Genomic DNA, 6,715 nt, shown 5'->3' on the forward strand with positions numbered 1-6,715 from the left:
AGGTCATACAGACACACAGTATATCTTTTTCTCATGGCTTATTATCTTTCTCATCCTCCTAACTCCCTGGGATATCCCCTAAGTACCTTAGGGGCCAGTCTCAGCCTCCTTCATCCACAGCTAAAGTGGGAGAAGAAAAAATAGTTCAGGCCTCCATCACAGATTATGAATTGGTCCTCAGTTCTCATCTACAGTATAAATTAGCAGTGTAAATTACCAGGGAACAAAGAAAAATGAAGATGGTGATTTAAAATTGCCACTGAAGGGCTGGGGAGATAGTTCAGTGGCTTAAGTGTCTGCCTGGCAAATTCAAGGTCCAGAGTTTGATCCCTGGTAAAATCAACCAATAAGCAAACAAACAGAATTGCCACTGAAGCTGAGAGTGGTGGTGCATGTCTATAATCCTCGTACTTGGGAGACTGAGGCAGGAGAATTGCTACTAGTCTGAGGCCAGCCTAAACTCCCTGTCTCATAAAACAAGATAAAATTACCACCAAAAACATAAAACATTTGCTGGTACCTCCATGCATCAGACAGGAAGGCAAGCCTGTGGGGACACTGCCCAATGCCCGTGCAGCCCTGTCTCAAGGAGCCCTTGATCAGGGAACAAACACCTCCAGAGACTCTAAAGGGGATGAGAGGCCAGTGAAGAGGAATCAAGTCTTTAGGGCCAGGGAGCAGTCACTTTTGCCTTTGTCCTTGAAAGGGAGCAGCACTATGAGGTAAGCAAAGGAGAGCAGAAGGTCACATATCAGGGAAGTGGCACAGTCAGTTGCTTAAACATAGACCTAAAGTAACAGTGGTGGAAGTGGGGTGGAGGTTTCCTCCCTTATCAGGCCCAGGCTTATGTATTCTACAGTTCCCATGGTGACTCTAAAGCATCAGGAACCAAGACTCCTTCCTTCCCCATGCTCCATTATACCAGAGGTCCAGGCGTGTCTGTTGATGTGGTCTAAAAATCATGTCAGAAGGCCGGGGAGATAGCTTCGTGGCATAAGCATCTGCCTGGCAAGCACAAGGTCCTGAGTTCAATCCCTGGTACAAAAAAATTAAATACCAACATCATCATGTCAGAATTCCAGCCAATGCAAGTGGGAAGGAGGAAGGTGAGTGTGTCCTTTCCTTCAGTGGGCATGCTTCAGAAATTGCATACCACTTCTGCTCATAGGCCATGGCCAGAACACAGTTGCAAGGGAGGCTGGGAATGAAATTTCTATTGTCTAGGAGAAAATGGGGGGCGCCTACAGGTTTCTGCCCCAAGCCCAGGGGTGGGAAAGTGAAAAGTAGCCAGGATCTGAATGTGTGTTCAGAAGTTGTGGGATGGGACAGAAATATAGAGGGAAAGTGACATTGGGGCAGATGATGCAGAAAGGCCACAAAGACCAAAAGTATGGACTTGATTCTGAAAGTCAGTTTTCAACACTAAGTGTGCACCAGCATCCCCTAGAGGTATTGTTAGAACCTAGATAGCTGGACACTCCCAGCGTCTCTGATCCATCCAGTCTTTGGTGAAATCTGAAAGTACATAATCCTAACCAGCTTCCAGGTGCTACTGATGCTGTGAGCCAGGCCCTTTGAAATATGTAGAGCCACAGGAAGTTCTGGAGAGGTAGATAATGTCTGTATTTCAGAAAGCTGAGTCAATATCAGTGATAGAAAACACACAGTACTAAAGCTTCTAGAAATTGGAGCTTCACACTTTCTTGATCCTCATGTTCCTGAGAAAGTTTACTCAAGAAAAACAAGGATGATGAACTTTACACAGCAAGGTCATAGAACCAGTGCCCAAAGGTCACTCCTTTACTTCTTGGCAGGACTGATAGTGCCAGCCTTTATCTGCTTGTGCCATTTCTCTGCTCTGTGCATAAGTCTGATCTGGGACTGCTGGACAAGTCCTTGACTTCACTACTCCAGGGTTCCCCATCATTAACAGTAACAGAGATCATTTACCTGTGCAACCTATCAGGTGGCACAGACCAAAAAGTTGGACAATGTCTCAAGGCTATAAGGACTCAGACATTTGTGCACATTGTTGGTTGGAGTATAAGTTGGCCAACACCTACATGAGACTCTAATGAGCAAATCAAAATTCAAAAGCCCATACTCTTTGATTTAATAGATTCATATCCAGGAATTGAGCCTAAAGAAATTCTCATTTATGTGCCAATGACAAGGTTATTTAATGTCTCTATTATTTAGCTTCCCGTTACTATAACAAAATACCCGAGGTGATTAACTTATAAAAAGAAAAAGATTATTTAGGATCATGGTCAAGAAATCAAAATTGAGGGTTCGATCCCCAGGTACCACATGCCACACCAGCCCCACTCCTGGGCACACTGAGCCGGCGACTGAATCTGGGTGTAGTGGTGCATGCCTGTAATCCCAGTTCTGGGGAGGCTGAAAACAGAAGGATCACTACAAGTCCAAGCTGCATAGTGAGACTGTATACCAAATACATAAAAAAATTTTTTTTAAAGTTCAGAAATCAAAATTGAGGGACCCTCTGTTTGGGGCCTGCAATGAAGCTCCATATCATTGCAGGAGTTCATGGCAGAGCAAACTGCTCTGCTCCCCTAAGGACCTCCCATAAGGTCAAAAACTCTCCAACAGCACCGTCCTGGAGATCAAGCTGATGAAAACTGGGCCACTGGGGAACATTAAAGATCAAACCTATTTTTTAAAAAAAAAGATCAAATCTACAGCAATGCCCACCATCTGTACTGCAAGAGATAGAAAATGACCTAAATATCATCCATAGAGAGCTACTTACATAAGTCAAGAGGCTTTCAAATATGGGATAATGGGCATTCCTTACAAATAAATTAGATGTATATATGCCTACCTAGAAAATCTCTATGTTATATACGTGTGTGCATTCAACTCCTGAGATTATATAGACAATCTGTGTGATGCTATCCAATAGCATATTTTATGCACACAAAATACAGAGCAGACCACTGTTGTGATGTTACTGCCTAAAATGTTTAACTGTGTGAATTCATGTGTATATAATTACATGTACAGGGCACATCTCTGGGAGAATGTATAGGCACAACTTACCCCTCAGATAGGAATTGGAGGCTGGGAATATAGCTCAGCATCATGGTACCTGCGTGGCAAGCGCAAGGTCCTGAGTTTCATTCCTGATACAAAAAAAAAAAAAAACAGAATTCAAATGGAATGGAGGTGTAGGTTGAGGAAAAAAATTTACTTTTCATTGTAATCATTGTTTGTTTTTGCAACACTGAGTATGTTGTTTAAATACATAAACATGCAAGCAGTGCCAGGTACTTTAGAGGCTTCATCTCACTAAAACTTGAGAATCACCTAGACGAGAAATACTCCTGCAATTCCCAGGACACGGGGAGGCCAAATCATTTGGGGTGGAAAAATGGGTAGAGGGAGAGGGAGGGAGCCACGAGCTGAAGGCTTGTCCGTTTCTATCAGGTGAACCCTATCTCCATGGCTGATAGCAAGTGACAGCCTGATGCTGCCGAGCAGAGCAGGGAGAGATGTGCACAATGGGCTCTGGTGAATGGAGAGGTGCCAGCTGCAGCCCACACAGAGGAGGGGGGGCTTGCACTCATCCGGTCAGCACCACTGACCCACTCCATGCCCAGGAGTTGCTCTTCAAGACCAAAACAAGTGTGAATAACACAGCACTCCCGCATCTAAGAGCAGCTATCAGGGATCTTCACTGCTGGCTACTGGGGAGTGTGCTGGCAGTTCTCCAAGGGATTTGAGACAGAAACCCAGACATTAAAATTAAGCATCTATGTTTTGTATTCGCAAGTTGCTTTGCCATTTTCTTTATGGCTATACAACCAGAAGGCAATAAAAGAATAATAAATTAATCAGTGTTAGCAGTCTGTCAGCTCAGCCTTACGGACCTAAGGAGACCCAGCAATCACAATTAGGGAGATGATTTAGAGGCGTTTTCGGTGCAGTAATGGGAGACACGGGATGAGAGAATCAGATCCCAGTTGTGCCCCAGCTCTGCCACCTGCTTGGGACATCGGGTAAGTAACTCAGCTTTTTGTTTTGTTTTGTTTCTCTCCTCTGACACATGTGCTCAGTGCCCATAGGCTCGCTGTGAGTTCAGGCCAGCCTGCACTTAGTGAGGTTCTCTTGGAATGCTTGCTAATCCCTAGTCTCTCTCAGTTACCTTATTCTACACCATGAAGTATTGATGGAAAAAGACCAATTTATGGAAGTCACCTGGAGAAAGTGATTTAAAGCAAAAGTTTAAACACAGACCTAAGTCATAATGGCTGGGTTAATCTTATGCCCGACTGTTAAGCAAATTATTTGCAAGATTTTTGAAAAAAGGCTTTAAAAGTAGTACAGGCTGGATATGGTGGTGCATGCCTATAGTCACAGCCATTAGAGGCTGAGACATGAGGATTGCCATGGATTCAAGACCAGCCTGGGCTACATACTGAGCTGAAGGCCAGCCTGAACTGCATGCTATGACTCTGTCTCAAAAATTAAAAAAATAATAATAATAAAATAAAAAATAAATAAATAATAAATATTGAGCAAAAAGAAATATAAAAGCAATACATTAAATATTACATTGTGATAATGTATATAAATCTATAGGAAAAATAGAAAAACAACCCCTCCAAAGATTAAGGACATCTAGGATGAAATATTTCAATAGCAGCATTATAAAAACTCAAAAACTGCAGGATCAAAATGTAGATCAGAAAAAAAAAACAAAAAAAAAAACCTAAGCTGGAAAGTGACCCTAGTGAAGCAGAAACCATCCCAATGACAATAAAGTACCAAGACCCAGGTGCTCAGGAAGACACAGAAGAAAAATAGTTTAGTGACATGAGAGTGAAAAAAACCCAATATTATTTATTTATTTATTTATTTATTTTATGTATTTAGGACAGGGTCTACAGGGTCTTACTGCACAGATCAGACTCATAGTGATCCTCCTGTTTTCAGCCTCCCAAGTGCTGGGATTACAGGTGTGTGCTGCCATGCCCAGTCTCAATCACCATCTCAGTGTGCCCTGGGGGGTGGGGGCCAGCATAGCATGCCGGGGATCGAACCCTGGCCCCTGAGCCTGCCCAAGCAGGTGCTTTAATCTGCTGAGCTATCTTACAGTAATCATGAAAGTATATACACCCCTAAAATAATAAACATTACACATAAGTATTTAATTATTTTAGAAATTTTTGCATTCTAGTTGACCTCCCAAAAATATTTTCTTTTGTGCAATCATCTCATTGTGAAAAACAGGAGTGTGAAACACAACCCTGTATCCAGGAGTGTGCCACATGTTAGCCTTGAGTATTAAACATGGAAAACCTACAGGGACAGATGTTTCTGGTGGAGGCCATCCTCACGGCACACATGGTCAGCTGTGAGTCAGTTGAGACATAGAAAAACGCCTTATGGAGTGGACTGAACTCACAGATGGATTTCAACACTCTGGCAGAATAAAAATGGACAGAACAGTTCTTGTGTATCTAAGCTGACCTCCACTGTGAAGAAATTTAGGAACCAACCTGTGTTATTGTTCAGTGGAGGGTTTGCGTTCACAGAATTCCCCCATGGTGAAGCTGACCTGAAACACTTCTGAAGAATGTGTCAGCTGACCTCCGCAGCTCCTCCCTCTTTCTCTGAAGAACCCCATGCCTTCCTTCCGCCTGTGGCCATGGAGCCTGTACTAAGGACCTGCGGTAAACCAACATCAAGGCGTATCTAGTACATAAGGCACTTTATTCCCCACACCACTCTGTAGGGTTTATGAGAACTGTGTGATTTATAGTAGTTGTTAACACTTTTTTTTTTTACTTTGAAGTACTAATACTTCATTTTAAACAAATGTCGATCCACATCTGCCCAGCTACTTTTTAGAATCATGAAATAAGGCAAGACTTTCATACCTGTGGCTTTGCACATTAATAGTACTGACAGCATTGTTTGGAGTTTGTTTTTGGTTCTTTGTTCTCCAATATTTGTTCTACAGCAGACTTTGGCTATGACTTAAAGGATCACTATCACTCTCTTCCTTTCCCATTTGGGAAAGATTTGAATTACACTGATATCTTTCCAGGCTACATGTAAAAATTCAGTTTCCATCCCAAGTTTAGGAGACATACATTTGTGATGAGTCTGGAGTCACTTTTATCAGCTCACCTTTTTTTTTTTTTTTTTTTTCATTTTGCATAGTTTCACATATTGCAATTTTTGTGTTCAACTACTTAGCACTGTGATTTTTTTGACATCCCAGAAAAAGAGGGTCAAAGTCTTATTTTTAAATGAATATAAACTTTTGACAATTAAAAAAAACAGCCTTATCCCAGTAAGCCTTTTGGTCAGACAGTCATAATAATCAGACATTCTTATGAAATTCATCAATGCCAAAGCCACATTTCACCAACAATAGCAGAAATAAAATCTAAGTTATTCAGTTATGAAGCATTTGTTTCAAAAATTGGCAGTCATAACCTTTAACATTAAGGCTGATATATGATAGAAGAGGGATACTGCCTGATTTTGTCCCCATAAATACGTGATAAAACCAGCCAGAACATATTTAAAATGGCAAACTGACATATTTATAGACTGCCCTTATTAGCTGTTTGCAGGTCTACAACATAGACATTCAGAATTCACAATTTAGTGGAGCTACTACTGGGCGGGTCTGACCACAGGTCCTGAATAGAGGCTCCATGGTCACAGGGCAGAAGGC

The sequence above is a fragment of the Octodon degus genome, unplaced genomic scaffold (assembly GCF_000260255.1).
Source record: "Octodon degus isolate 3935 unplaced genomic scaffold, OctDeg1.0 scaffold00060, whole genome shotgun sequence".
NCBI lineage: Eukaryota > Metazoa > Chordata > Mammalia > Rodentia > Octodontidae > Octodon > Octodon degus.